Here is a 16,075-nt window from a genome sequence, read left to right as displayed (position 1 = left end):
AGTCACTTTCCTGAACCTCTGAAAACCTTACTTCCAATTTTCTAAAACCCAGGTCCTGCTTGGGCATCTGACTACTGATGGTCTTAGCAATTTGCCCCCACCGTTTTCCTCGACCTGGCTATGTAAGGAACCAAATGATGTTCTCCTGCTCTTAATTCCTGTAATATTGCGTCAATCCCTCATGCTGAAATTTTCTTTGTACATTGGGACAGAGAGGGTCTTAGTTGAAAATTAAAAAGGGTGGCACGGTGGCGCAGTGATAAAGTTGCAGCCTTGCAGCCCTGTTTGTACAGTCCCGTGACTGTGTGGGTTTTTCCTGGGTGCTCCGGTTTCCTCCCACATTCCAAAAGACTCGCAGGTTTGCAGGTTAATTGGCTTTGGTAAAGTTTGTTTATTGTCCCTAGTGTGCAGGATTGTGCTAGTGTACGGTGATCACTGGTCGGTGAGGACTCGGTGGGCTGGAGGGAATGGAGAAGTTGGGAATGGGGTTAGGTGGAGAGATGGCGGGAAAAAGTTTGCCCTGTTCCTCGTTTCAACATCAAGACACGGATTGGGTTCTGTGACCTTCACATTCATGAGTTCATAAGTTCTCGGAGCAGAATTAGGCCATTTGGCTCATCAAGTCTACGCCACCATTCAATCTATCTTTCCCTCTCAACTCCCTTCTCCTACCTTCTCTCCATAACCCCTGACATCCTTAAGCCCCTGTCCCACTTTCCCGAGTTACTCACAAATTCTCCCAAGTTTTCCCCTTGATTCAAATTCGGAGAATGTCCGTAGGAGGCCGTAGGAGTCCGTAGATATTTTGTAGTGGCTCGTAATGCCAGCTGTAGGTACACGGGGCATCAGGTAAGATGGGTAGGTACACGGGGCTATTTTTGTTACTCGTGGACATTTTTTAACATGCTGAAAAAACTATAACGAGTAAAAAAAATAGCCCCATGTACCTACGGCTGGCATCTCCGAGTTTGAATCAAGGGGAAAACTCGGGGGAATTCGTGAGTAACTCGGGAAAGTCGGAAAGCTTTACTAATCAAGAATCTATCAATCTCAGCCTTAAAAATATCAATTGACTTGACTTACACAGCCGTCTGTGGCAATAAATTCCCAGATTCACCATCCTCTAACGCAGTGGTTCCCAACGTGGGGCGTACGCCCCACAGGGGGGCAATTTGATTTTTAAGGGGGGCAATTGAGCGCGACTGAGGAGGTCTGGGTCCAAATTTTCGATTTTTATTTTATTGAATTTTCCATCAGGTAAACATATGTAGTTTATGTTTCAGATGTTATTTTGAGTAAATATATTTTTTTGGGGTAAAAAAGGTCTTTTATTGTGTAGTTATTACATAATCACCGCGCCATCGCTCTTCATGCACGTCACACGAAGCGCGCAAGGTCATGGGAGAACCTTATTTATTGAATTGGATTTAGAAATGCGATTCAAAGAGCTTTTGCTAAGTTACCCTTATAATATCTATTTCCTCCGTTTTCTCTCAAGGGAAAGCAAGGGGGGCATCAGGATTTTAGTGGTGATTAGGTGGGGCATGGCCAAAAAAAGGTTGGGAACCACTGCTCCAACTAAAGAAATTCCTCCTCATCTTCTTTCTAAAGGTATGATTTATTCTGAGGCTATGGCCTCTGGTCCTAGACTCTCCCACTAAAGTCATACCAGAGTTAATCAGAATCTCTAACATTACAGTGGAAACTTACAAAGCATTAAGAGTCTTTATGTTATATGATTATGCTTTAAGTTGGACGTCTACACTGTAATTATGTTAATACTTGACTGGTTTTCTTGACATTTGCTCCAGTGTACATAATAAAGAAACATATTTGATTGCACATTTCATCTAGTCGTTTCCTCCCACGACGTGGCATTTAAGCACCAGTTGTACATATCTAAAGGGGCTGGTGGCAGAACAATGATAAGCCATATAGTTGGTTTTATGTGTCTGCTCCTTGGGGTTGTAAAAAGAAACATAGAAAGAAAAATCAACTCATTCAGCCCTTCAATCCTGCTCTGCTGTTCAGAACGATCATGTGATCCTATAACATTGCCATTGTCATCCAATCTACCCATATCCCTTGGTGCCTTTATTACTTGGCATTCAGCCTCATGCCTTATAAACTCAGTGATATAGTCACCATTGCTTTTGTGGTAAATAATTCAACAAATTCATCACACCACAATGGTGCAGCCGGTAGAGCTGCTGCCTCACAGCCAGAGATCCGGGTTCAATCCTGACCTTCATTGCTGTCTGTGTGGCGTATGCACGTTCTCCCAGTGGCTGTGTGAGTTTCCTCCAGTGCTCCGGTTACCTACCACATCCCAAAGATGTGCAGATTTATAGGCTAATTGGCCTCTGTAAAATTGTCCTTCGTGTGCGGGCAGTGGGTAAGAACATGGAATAACATAGAACTAGTGTGAACGACTGATCGATTGTTGGTGTGGACTAGGTGCATTCCATGCTGTATCTCTAAAACTAAAACAAAAAACAAAACCACCCTGGTTTTGCAGAACTATCTCTCATCTCAGTTTTAAATGTCTTATCCCATCTTCTAAGAGTGTGTTCCCAATCTCCAAACCTCCAGAGAGAGAGAATATCTTCATGGCCCCTCAAACCTGCCCAGCTACTATTTAGGATCATGATCGATCTGTGCTGGCCTCAGCTCCTCTTCTGTGCCAATACCCCATAAACCACAATGTTTCAAATAGTTATCCATCTTTATTCCACTGCCCTGTATGTTCATTTTCAGTAACTGCAGTACTGGGACACCCAAGTCCCTTTGTACATTATCACATCCCAGTCTATCATTGTTTAGAAATACTCCACCATATGGTTTATTCACAGTTATGTGTGTTCTTTCATACTTGCCCAGTCAGTCAATGTCTAAATCATCTTCTAACATCTTTGCATTCTCTTCACAACTCACAATCCTAAGACTTTTGCCATTTCTAAATTAAAAACATTACTTTCAGTTCACTAATTTGAATCATCATCATGTATTATGCATTACTGGGCCCAAGCACAGATCTCTTTGGTTTGCCACTAGTTGTCACTTGTCTCTCTGAAACACACCTTTTTAAGCCTAAATTGTAGGGCAACTTGTTCTATTTGATCTTCCGTTTGTGCACGTCAAGTTGATTGCATTAGTCGAAACAGGGCGGACCACGTGAATGTTGCAATCTTCCACCCCCTGGGTGCTTTCCATCCCATGCCGGTACATTATACCCCCATCTCTGTACATCAGTTTTACACAGTTACCTCTATTATTAAAGGACATTAAAAAATGTCACCAATATTGGACCTAGAAACAGCCTGCTGGTGAAGTAGGGGGAGTAAGGTGGGAGAACATTTATTGAGATATGCACGAGTATGGTGAGGTATAGGAACAAAGTTTCCAGTATCATCACAGGCACATAGACACAGACGGCACCGACATAAATTATTTTTTAAATTCTCCAAGACGATGAAAAGTAAAAGACTGCATAAAACAAGACATTTGTGCAAGAACACAATCAGAAACAAGTCCATTGCTGTACCAAGCCATGATATAACCAGTCAGGATACTTTCCTCAGTACATCTGTAGAAGTTTGTGACAGTATTCAGTGACATACCAAATCCCCTTAAATTTCTAGGAATGTAGAGGATGTGGCGTACGTACCTTCATCATGATTCTATCTGTATGTTGGGCCAGGGTAGATCATCTGAGATGCTAACACTCTGAAATCTTAAGCTTCTCTCTTTTGTCACCACTGACCCACCAATGGAAACTGGTGCATGACTTCTGGAGCAAAGAAATCGGTGAAAAATAAAATTGGAGAAGAAGGATGTATGGACCAATTGTAGCCCGTTCTTGAAATGTAGAATGAAGAGTAATGTTTTTACTCAGCCCTGCTTCACATTCAGGAAAGTGAAAGTTATTTAATTTGTTTCTTAATTTGCAAAATCCTGTGAGGACAGCATGAAAACTTCAACCTATACCTGTAAACACTGTACCTCTAAACACTGTACCTGTAAACACTGGGGAGGCCTTCATGGAGTCCGGAATCGAGGCCGTCGGGCAGGACCTCCCAGCAGCAACGGAGCTGGAGGTGCCGACAGTAAGGGAATTCCCGATCACAGGGGGATCCCCGACTTCGCAGAGATCCGTAAGTACTGTACCTTTAAACACCGAGGAGGGCTTCATCGAGTACGGAAACGTGGCCGTCAGGCAGGACTACAAGTAAGGCTGAAGCGTAAGGGACTTGGGCCTCGTCTCCCTACCATCCTACTGCCAACATACAGTCACTAGAAAATAAAGTGGAGAACTTAAGGGCAAGGCTGCTTTACCAAAGGGAGCTGAGGGAATGCTCTGTGTTCTGCTTCACAGAGACATGGCTCACCCCCAGCTCCCCAGACTCAGCGGTCCAGCCTGAAGGGGTCTCCATCCACCGTATGGACCGTACACAGGCATCTGGGAAAGGGAGAGAAGTCTGCCTCATGGTCAAATTTGCGTGGTGCTCAGACGTGGCAGTCATGTCCAACTCCTGCTCTCCACACCTCGAACATCTGGCGGTGAAGTGCCGTCCCTTCTACCTACCGAGGGAATTCTCCTCCATCATCCTGACCGCAGTCTACATCCGACCCCAGGCAGACGTCCGTCTGGCACTAGAGGAGCTGCACGCTGTGATCAACAAGCATGAGACGGCTTACCCTGAGGCATTCTTCACCGTAGCCGAGGACTTCAACAAAGCCAACCTTAAGAAATCGCTCCCTAACTTCCACCAACATGTCTCCTGCTGCACCAGAGGACCAAACACCCTCGACCACTGCTACACCACCATCAAGAATGCCTATCGTTCTATCCCTCGCCCTCACTTCGGTAAATCCAACCATACCGCGGTGCTGCTTCTTCCTGCCTACAGGCAGCAATTAAAGAGCGCACCCCCAGAGGTGAGGACAGTACTGAGCTGGTCGAGGGAGGGCAGAGGAACAACTCCAGGACTGTTTGGAGTCTGTAGACTGGGCAATGTTCAGGGTCTTGGCAAAGGACCTGAATGAATATGCCACAGTTGTTACAGACTTCATAAAGAAATGTGTGGAGGACTGCATCCCAACAAAAACTTTCTGAGTGTTTCCTTACCAGAAGCCTTGGATGAAGTATGAGATCCGCACTCTTCTGAAGACCAGGTCCCAGGCATTCAGGTCTGGAGATACAGAGGTCTACAAGAAGTCCAGATATGACCTTGGTAAGGCCATCAAAAAGGCCAAAAGGGACCTGCGCCAAGTTGTAGAATGAGACGGATGTGGCAAGGCTTGAATGCCATCACCTCCTACAAGGCGAAATCAGGAGGGAGCTCAAATGTCAGCAAAGCATCACTCCCTGACGAGCTCAATGCGTTTTACGGACGCTTTGATAGGGAGAAAACTGATGTGCCTTCCCGAGCCCCCATTCGCCGTGATGGTATTTCGGTCACAGTCACAGAGAATGACATCAGATTATCCTCCAGAGGGGTGAACCCTCGGAAAGCGCTTGGACCTGATGGTATACCCGGGCGTGTTTTAAAAACCTGTGCGAACCAACTGGCTGGAGTTTTTACGGACATTTTCAACCTCTCACTTCTGAGGTCTGAGGTTCCCACCTGCTTCAAAAGGGCATTAATAATATTGGTGCCCAAGAAGAGTAAGGTGACGTGCCTCAATGACTATCGACCTGTGGCACTAATGTCTGTGGTGATGAAGTGCTTTGAGGGGCTGATCGTGGCGCAAATCAACTCCTACCTCGACAAAAACCTGGACCCACTGCAGCTTGCTTACCGTCACAACAAATCAAGGTGGATACGATCTCACTGGCCCTCCACTCCGCTCTGGACCACTTGGACAACAAAAACTCATATGTCAGGCTGTTATTCATTGACTACAGCTCGGCATTTAATACCATCATCCCCTCCAAGCTGGTTACCAAGCTCTCAGATCTAGGTCTCTGCACATCCCTCTGCAATTTGATCCTCGACTTCCTCTTTCACAGACAACAGTCTGTCCGTGGAAATGTGTCATCCTCGATAACAATCAGCACGGGAGCACCTCAAGGCTGCGTGCTCAGCCCCCTGCTGTACTCACTCTATACTCAGGACTGCGTAGCCGCACATAGTGCGAACTCCATCATCAAGTTCGCTGACGACACCACTGTTGTGGGACGTATCACTGATGGGGACGAGTCAGAGCATAGAAGTGAGATTGACCGATTGACCAAATGGTGCCAGCACAATAACCTGGCTCTCAACACCAGCAAAACCAAGGAACTGATTGTGGACTTCAGAAGGGGTAGGATGCGGACCCACAGTCCCATTTATATCAAAGGCACGATGGTGGAAAGGGTCAAGAACTTCAAATTCCTGGGCGTGCATATTTCCGAAGATCTCTCCTGGTCCCAGAACACTGATGCAATCATAAAGAAAGCACATCAGTGCCTCTACTTCCTGAGAGGATTACGGAGAGTCGGTATGTCAAGGCGGACTTTATCAAACTTCTACAGGTGCACAGTAGAGAGCATGCTGACCGGTTGCATCATGACTTGGTTCGGCAACCTGAGCGTACAGGAGTGGAAAAGGCTGTAAAAAGTTGCAAACACTGCTCAGTCCATTATCAGGTCTGACCTCCCTACCATCGAGGGGATCTTTCACAGGCACTGCCTCAAAAAGGCTGCCAGCATTATCAAGGACCCACACCATCCTGGCCACACACTCATCTCTCTGCAGCCGTCAGGTTGAAGGTACAGGAGCCTGAAATCTGCAACATCTAGGTTCAGGAACAGCTTCTTCCCCACAGCCATCAGACTATTAAACACAACTTCAAACAAACTATGAACTATAACAGCCTATTGCACTTTATCTGTGTAATTATGTGTGTATATATATATTCTATGGTGTATGGCCACACTGATCTGATCTGCATTTATGCCTAAAATATTCTGTTGTGCAGCAGCAAGCAAGAATTTCATTGTCCTATCTGGGGCACATGACAATAAACTCTCTTGACTTGACTTGTCTTGAACCTGGCATTTTCAGTGGATAAAATGTCAGAGACATTTCTGAATTAAGATATTTTGAAACAACAAACATAATATTATTGAATGGTTTGATAGCGTGAGGCAAATACTTCCCCACATAATACAGAGCTTGGAAAAAAACTTTAGTCACATGGTGATCATGAAAATCTACCCATTGAAACGTTTTTGCAGTGATCTTGTGAACTTTCTGACAGAATGATCATTTGTTTAGAATGCCATCCATTGCTCCTATAACTTTGTGAGAAGTAAATCATTATATCTGCATCATGCTATGCTGTGAATTGGTTGGAAGTATTTGACCATATTTGATCATTTATGAGCAATAGGGTTATTCTACAATACTAATAGACAATTAAGTACCTTTTGAAGTGCGATTCCTTTGGAGGCGAATTTGTATGGATCAAGATCTCATAAATAGCAGTGAGATAAACAGCAAGTTAGTGTGTGTGTTGTTGGCCATATTTCAAATGCGGCCTAACCAAAGTCCTATAAAGCTACATCATGACTTCCTGACATGATCAATGCCCTTATGAATGAAGACAAGCATACCATATGCCTTCTTTACCACTCCTACTTGTGTTGCCACTTTCAAGGAGTTATGGACTGGGACCCTCTGTACATCAATGCTGTTTATGCGTCTTGACATTAATTATATTTTTTTTTTACATACGATCTCCCAAAGTGCAACACATCACACTTGCTCGGATTAAACTCCACCTGCCATTTCTATTTCTATTGCCTGTTTCTATTTCTACCTATTCTATTTCCACACATTTCTTGATTGTTACTAATATTAGTAAGTATTATGACCATATGTAGAAATACAATTCTGGCCAGCACGGATAGTTGGCAATATGGAACTTGGAGATAGTTTAATACATGTTCAACCATTGAGAATCCATGACATTTATTGACCTTTTAGATTCATAGAATCATAATAGTGATGGAAACAGGCCCCTCAGCCCAACGTGCATGACAATCAAGATGCCTAGTCCCACTTGCTCACTTTTGACGCATATCCATCTAAACCTTTCCTATGTATATCCCTGTCTTAATGTCTTTTAAATGTTGTTTGTGCATCTGCCTCAACTACTTCCTCTAGCAGCTCATTATAAATTCATGTCATCCTCTCTCTCTCTGAAGAAGTTGCCCATCAGGTTCCTTTTAAATCTTCACCTCTAAAAGTTGTTGCCATCAAGATGGCTCTATCTTATCACATAAAATTAAGGGAGATTTGTTTTACCAAAAGCAAAGGTTCTGATGAAAAGTCATCAACTTGAAGCATTCAATTTGTTTCTCTTGCCCTCGGCACTGCAGGCCTGCTGAGCACTGCCACCGTTTCTTTCTGTTTGGGACTTTATTTTTAGACAGGGTAATTATTTCAACCCTAACTTTGGTTCCATAAATGAAAAGCTTGCTGTAAAATCAGGTATTTCCAGCAATTTATGTTGAAATTTGTTGACTTTCTATTGCTGTGCAAATAGATTACTTGTGACTGATGTGCTTTGCCCTTTTATGCTTGAATTTCCATCGGTTTTCTTTTCTCTTTTATTGTTCCGCTGACTGTTTGGCATTCAGCCAAAGAATTCTGGTACCAGCTGTAGGATGTACAATTATAAAACCAGAAATCAACTAAGCTTATTGTGTAATACTGTGGTATGAAGTTGATATACCGGCCATATCCGGCATGAGCTTCAAAGCTTCTGACTGCTTATACATATGTTAATTATTGTTTAATTCAACTCTCAATTACATGTTAGCTTTTTCTCCCCAATTTCCAAATGTCTTTATTTTGCGGACATTTAATGCTCTTTGGTGAGCAACTGCATGGTTAATAGGAAAACAAAGATTATATTTTTGGCATTGAGAAATTCAGCGTGCACTGGTGTCCAACATACAGCCTACTGTGGCGCGGTTGATAGCTTCAGATTGAGTTTTTCATCTGTCTCACTGGACTTTCCTGTGCTGTTCATAGAATTACAGCCCAGAAATAAACCATTTAGCAATGAAATGAAAATAGACCACTTAGCCCAGGAAACACAGGGCTCCCTCCATCATTCCTTGAGTTTTTATTCATTTTATCCTCTTATAATCGTCCAGCTTCCCTTTCGAAGTATCTATGCCACACTCTGAACACTGTGTTCCAATTTTTCTATTGCTGTTCTGATGAAAAGGGCAGGGACCTATGAATCAACAAACAATCTGCTGGAGGAACTCGAAGGGCCCAGCAGCATCTGGAGGGAATGCATCAATGGAGGGTATGCATCAGTCTTTGAATGCTTTTGGTTAGGATCCTTCGCATGGATTGGAAGAGCAGGGCATGGGTAACCAGTATAAAGAGTTGAAGGGAGAGGACAATGGAGAAGATTCACATAGAAAAGCACAGCCAAGAAACAGACTCTTAAGCCCTCAATGTCTGTGCTGGACATGTTAACTCGTCCAACTAATCTGCCCTGCCTGCATGTGTTCCATATCCTTCCATTCTCTGCCTATCCATGTCCATGGAAAATTTCTGAGTGACACTTGTCACTGCATTTGCTACACCCTCAGTTGCTGGGGATTTAAATTCCCATTATTTCTCTTAACAATATTAAAATAGATGCGTACACTAGAATATTTAGGACAATATTTTCTGAAGTAGCTGCTTATCAGGCAGTACCAAACACAATGTGTTGTATTCTGTGTTCCAAATTCAGTTCTATTGATTTCAGTGCAGAACTAACATTCGGGGTAAATTTTGAAAGGCAGAATATTTTTAATGGGTATTTTTATTTAATTGTTTATATTTTGCGCGTCCCTTTCCCTTGACTTTCAGTCTGAAGAAGGGTTTTGACCCGAAGCATCACCCATTCCTTCTCTCCAAAGATGCTGATGAGTTACTCTAGCTTTTTGTGTCTATCTTCTATTTTTAATGATCTGTAGTTTGCCAATTTAGGACTTTGTGGATCTGTCATATTGTATTTGGTGGACATGATATTAGGGGATTAGGTAAATCTAAAATCCAAACTTGCCATGCATCTCCATTCTAAATACTAAGTGGGAACTGCTTTAAATCAGCAGAGAGCTGAGGAAAGGAAATGGCTCAGACTTGGCTGATGTGGCCCTATTCTATGGTTACATAATTCTATGAAATTCAAATTCATCCTAAGATAAATAATATTGTCAGTATTCCTGCATTGACTTCTAAAGTCTCACATTTTGACTTCATTATATCCTCTATGAAATAAACAGTTAATTGTCTTGTGCATTCAGAATGGAATAGAAGTTAAAACAACCTAATCTGATCAGTCATCTTCTGAGCTGTGTGAAGCGCTCATGTCTGGCCAACAATGTAAAGCGAGGAAAGCCACAAAGTGCTGCAGTAACTTAACGGGTCAGGCAGCATCTCTGGAGAACATGGAAAGGCAACATTTTGGGTCGGAACCCTTCACACTGATTCGGATCCCGACCCAAGACATCAGCTATCCAGGTTATCGAGAGATGTTACTGCAAAACTTTGTGTCTTTTTTTGTAAATCAGCACCTGCAGTTTCTTGTGTCCACAATGTAGAGCTGGTCTGTAGTCTCTTAAAGATCCCCATTCTTACATTAGTTTCCCAGCAAATGACACACATTTTTCATCCAGTAAAGATCAAATGCATTCACAGAGCCAAAATGCTGATGGTTTGCAGCCTGAAAATGGTTGAGAATTAAGCTTGATTGGATGGTGCTGCTTTCAAAATTATTAATATTTCTGCATACTGAGCTGAACATATAATTGATGCACTACTGTAGATAATGTAATATGGGAATATATTGTGGGCAATGTCTTCTGTACAGATAAGAAAAGTGGAAACTATTTTCATTGTCATTTTCTTCAGTCCTCCCTCCCTTTTTTAATCATCCTCTTTCCTATTCCCCAGATCGATGCCACCATACAGCTTCATTGTACAACATTGCTGGATCAATGCCCTTCTTAACCCCAGTAACCCCTGGGACCATGTTTCTTGAAAGAGGATTAAATATTAATACATATTTCTGAGTTCTTGCCAGCGCAGAATAATAGTCCATGTCTGTTTAAAAGACATTTGGACAGATACATGGATAGGAAAGGTTTGGAAGGACACGGGCCACACACAGGTAGGTAGGTAAGATTAGTGGAGATGGGACATCTAGGTCGGCATGAGCAAGTTGGGTTGAAGGGCTGTTTCTATGCTGTATGACTCTATGACTCCATGACATGCTCAACTTACAGTGGATTAGTCAAATGGTAAAGGGGTGGCTGCTGGTTCCAGTGCAGGACACCATTGCCCAGTGTTGACGCACATTTGGCCTGTGGGAAGGATGGTTCATCAACATTCCAGTCTAATTGTTGAATGCATTCTTTTACTTGTTTAACTCGCTTTACTTTTAAGATGATTTATTTTAATTAAAATGCAAACACCAGTGGAATATATATATATTTTTTAAATGCACAAAACACTCTGTCACACACAAGGTCACTGGGTTTATTAACAACACTTACTAATCAAATTGTATAAAAATATTAAATCTATCTCCAGATTTGTCTATGGTCTTAAACGGACATCGTATCAACGCTATTTAGTTAGCTGATTTCTTTCATTTCGGAAATGAAAGAGGCTTGTATTTTAACAAAGCTTCTATGCATGAATCACCTTTACAAATCCTGCTGAAGAAGGATGGGGTATCCTGGACAGGCCGGTAAATGAATGAGTGTATTGTGTATTGTGCAATCAAGTCTAGCTTCTAGCTTGACATTGAAAAAGGAACCTTTGACCCAAATTGAAGCTGGCAAACATACAAATGTTACTTTATCCTGTATAACACCTGCTTCATATGATGAAAATATATATCATTTGTGGAAGGACTCGTAATGCGGGTTTTTTTCCTGCCAAGCTGCTGAGTTAACTTTCAACCAGATTAGCTCCACTCAATATACTACTCAATAAAAACTAATAGCAAATGTACTGATGTACGTTGAATAACCAAAAAGGTGGTAGCATTCACCTTAAAAAAATATATATATATAAATTACCAGTACATTTGTGGAAACATGTATACATTGAGGTTTCTTGTACCAAAAATCTTAAGTCTTCCCAAAATAATATTCCAGTTTATTCCATTGAGGGTTCTATGATTATTGTACAACCTGCAAACCATTCTACTGCCTGGCTGATCGCATCCAATGATTACCATATGAATCTATGCTAGAGTCACGTCTGAAGATGTGGGAAAGATAGAAACTATGAATAAAGATGACAGTTTCCTGTTTGAGGTGACAGCAATTACCAACCACGTTTAAATTATTAATGTATTCGAAAAAGAAGTGTCCATTGGATTTATGCGGAAATTGGAAAATTTACATTTCACTAAAGTCCAATGAAAAAGCAAGTCTAACTTAGTTCCTAACAAACTTTCTCAGTAAGGAATTTTATTACTGAGTGGAGGTTGTTCAATGTGAGAGTAAGGTACTGGAGAGTGGTGATTCATTATGTCTGGTTTGGTCTCTGTTCAAGGAGATCTAGAGGGTTGGATGAAAGATATTTGGTTAGGACTAGAAAACTATGCACTAGTATAAAGATAAAGAGCCTGCCTGGCAATGGTTGCCAATGCAGGTGCATAGTGATGGGACAATCTTGGGACAATCAGTTGTTTGCTTTTTCTTCCCTCTTCCCTCTTCTCTTTCTCTGTATTTTAATACATGATTTATTCATTGCCTTTATTTAATTCTGGACATTAACTTTTTTTCTCTGGATGGGAATTTTGAGCAGATTTTGTTTTTATTTCAGGTTTTCAGCATTGAAGTCATTTACCCCAACAGACAATAGACAATAGGTGCAGGAGTAAGCCATTCAGCCCTTCGAGCAAGCACCGCCATTCAACATGATAATGGCTGATCATCCACAATCAGCACCCCGTTCCTGCCTTCTCCCCATATCCCCCGACTCCGCAATCTCCAAGAGCTATATCCAACTCTGACACTTTTTCTGACAGCCACCCAGTAAAAGCTTTTCCAACTTGTTCAGACCATCTGTGCTCCCTTTTGTCTCTGGCTAAGAGTGTATGAAGAGTTAATCTTCACTGGAGGTTTGATCACAACTTCTCCTGACGTATAAGCATTAATGGTGTAGAAGACAATAGTTATAACCATATAACCATATAACCATATAACAATTACAGCACAGAAACAGGCCATCTCGGCCCTACAAGTCCGTGCCGAACTAGTTGTGCTCTTCAGGACAAAGAAAGAAAAAGGAAGATGGTGGCAGATGGCCATGCACATACCTCTTAGCCTCAGAACCCTAAAATTTCACGTTAAAAGATCCTTTACTTACTCTCTCATTGCTCCCACAATAATATAACAGAAAATCCCATGTATACGGTGGAAGACCTTTTACTTTCTACCCATGCTAATTAAACTGAGAAAAGTGTACATATTTTTACCACTACTAAAGTTTTTGTCACATGAAAGCTATTGACTCAACAAAAGAGCTCATGATTTTCTTTTATACCTGCTCTCTATAATCATGTTGTGTGAATATTTGGTAATTTAATGAAGATAGTCATCTGTCATTAAAAATGGCAGACCAAGATTCAGAATGCAAATTCCAGCTTTTCCTTCATTTAGAAAAAGATGCATTCCCGGAAAACATTTTAAGTGAGATTTTGTAAATTGAGTAGGCCAATTGTTAAATTAAAAACTGTCGATGTAAATTGAAGCCAAGTATTTCAAAGAGTCAATGCCAATATAGTGAACAATCATGATTGGAATGTTTGCAAAGTGTTCATTATTTTAACACAAAATACACATGCTACAAATTAATAACACAAAGGATGTTTCAAAAATATGTACTTGCAGGTAAGGGAATTCATTTTAATTTAATATTTGAACAGAAGGGATAACTTCTTGTGTGCAGTTCAAATTCAAAGGTGAACCTCCAACCCTGTCCACCACTCATGGAAAGATTTTAGCAGTAAAATTTGCACTTAATTGCCCTAAATTTGTTGTTATATATGTGCTTATGGATAATCGAAAATGTTATACATTATATTTAATTTGTTAATTTTATAACTATATAAAAAAATATAAATAACATGGTTGAATGTATGGGTTAAAATATTATTTATCAAGCTTTTTAAACCTTTTGATTAAGGAATGTAAACAAGTAGGGATATATAATTTCACTGAAGCAATTAAATTGCTTTCATAAGAATACTGCTGTACATCTGTCACTGATATTATTAAAACCAAGATAATGCACATCCGTAGCTAAAGGATGACTTTCCTTAACTATTCATGTGATTGGTTAGTTTTGTTTCTATATCCTACTGGTTGTTTAAATTATATTTTAAGGAGTGTTGTCAATTGTTGCTGGATTTCTGCCAGGTTGAGGTTGAGTAATAAACTGGAACCACCTTTCTGAAAGCCGCAGTGCATTTTAAAGATTGATTTACAATTGCGTGTCTCGATCTTTGCTCACGTCAGTTATATTGTGCAGAAACCGGTTATTCCACCATTGGAGTTTGCACCAGCCATCAAGCCCCATTTGCACTGATCAGATTTTGTTCTACCCACACCCCCTCCCCCCCTTCATCCAATTAATATATATATTTTACTAAAAGTTAAGGTCCCAGTACCGATCCCTTGTTGAATTCCACCAACCAGAGAAAACAAAATTATGTCTTCTTGCTGTTTTTCGCTGGCCAGTCAATCCTAGCATATTACCAGCATGTTGTCTTCTATGCCATGATCTTTTCTTTCCCTTGATAACCTTTGACGCAGCACCTTATCAAATGCCTTGCATATAGGATATCAACTGAAAAAGACACAAAATGCTGGAGTAACTTGATGGGTCAGGCAACTTCCCTGGAGAAGGTGAATAGGTGATGTTTTGGGTTGGGATGCTACTTCAGGCTGGCTAGAGGTGTTGGGAGGGAGGGAGGAGGCGGGGGGGGGGGGGGGGGGGGGGGGGGGGGATGTCTACACAGTAATGTCTTTAATAATAGGTTCTAATTTTTCCCAACCACAGACATTAAGCTAAACTGATTTCCTGCTTTTTTGTTTTCTTTTCTATGCTCCCTTCCTATGCCTGACCTCTAATTACTGTAAATGTGATTAAAACTTCCTTTGCAGTGAATTTTCCTTTGAGGACATTGGCCGTAGCTCTGTACAGGTCTGGCTGCTCCCTAGAATGGTCCTCAGTATCCCAGGAAATCGAAGCCCTTCTCTAGCACCCGCTCCACAACTGCACATTTCTCTGTGCTATCCCTTTATTTGTATAGTCGAGGAAGTGTATGGCACAAGGAGTATTCTGGACACTGTTATCTCTTTCATGATCTCCTTCCTAACTTCTTAGAATAAGCCTTTAAGATATCTCCATTTCTCACAATGTCATTTGTACTGATATGGTAGTTGGCTGTTTGCCTTTCCCTTCCAGAATTTCAGTAGTTGTTTAGTGATGATCTTTTACCCAGGACCAGGAAGGCAACATAGCTTCCTAGAATCACCAAAATACCTGTTTGCTTCCTTAACTATAAAATCTCTATAACCATTTCTCCCTTGACTTTTCTCTTCCCTGCATATAATAATAATAATAATAATAATAAATTTTATTTATGGGCGCCTTTCAAAAGTCTCAAGGACACCTTACAGAATTTAACAAGAGTAAAAAACATATAATCGGAGTAAAATAAATAATAAAGACATCACCAATACACAAATTAAAGACAGAATTCGATCCAAAGACAAAAAAAAAAATCAAAAACACAATGTGAAGAGAGAGCGGCGGCAGCTAAACCGCGCTAGCGTCCACTCTCCCTTCCGGCAGCCATCTTGGACACAAACTGAAATAATCATTTACACACAAAAATCATCCCCCCACAATGGTTACCACTGTGGGGGAAGGCACAATGTCCAGTCCCCATCCCCAGTTCTCCCAAAGTCAGGCCTATTGAGGCCTCCGCTATTGCCTCTACATAGGCCCGATGTTCCTGGCCGTTCTCGCTGGGTGCTGTTGCCCCG

The 16,075-nt window shown here is 41.4% G+C and overlaps 1 protein-coding gene across 1 annotated transcript in view; it reads right to left on the bottom strand.

Moving 5' to 3' along the window:
• Positions 1-947, bottom strand: part of LOC129712931 (anterior gradient protein 3-like) — a 38,336-nt gene extending 37,389 nt beyond the window's left edge. The window contains exon 1 of the mRNA XM_055661718.1: positions 938-947. The gene's annotated coding sequence lies outside the window, so the exon portion shown is untranslated. The remainder of the gene's footprint in view (positions 1-937) is intronic.
• Between the last annotated feature and the right edge of the window lie 15,128 nt (positions 948-16,075).

The sequence above is a fragment of the Leucoraja erinacea genome, chromosome 2 (assembly GCF_028641065.1).
Source record: "Leucoraja erinacea ecotype New England chromosome 2, Leri_hhj_1, whole genome shotgun sequence".
In the NCBI taxonomy this organism is placed as follows: domain Eukaryota; kingdom Metazoa; phylum Chordata; class Chondrichthyes; order Rajiformes; family Rajidae; genus Leucoraja; species Leucoraja erinaceus.
The sequence above is the reverse complement of the archived record's forward strand: the minus strand, read 5'-3'. Positions and strand labels throughout refer to the sequence as shown.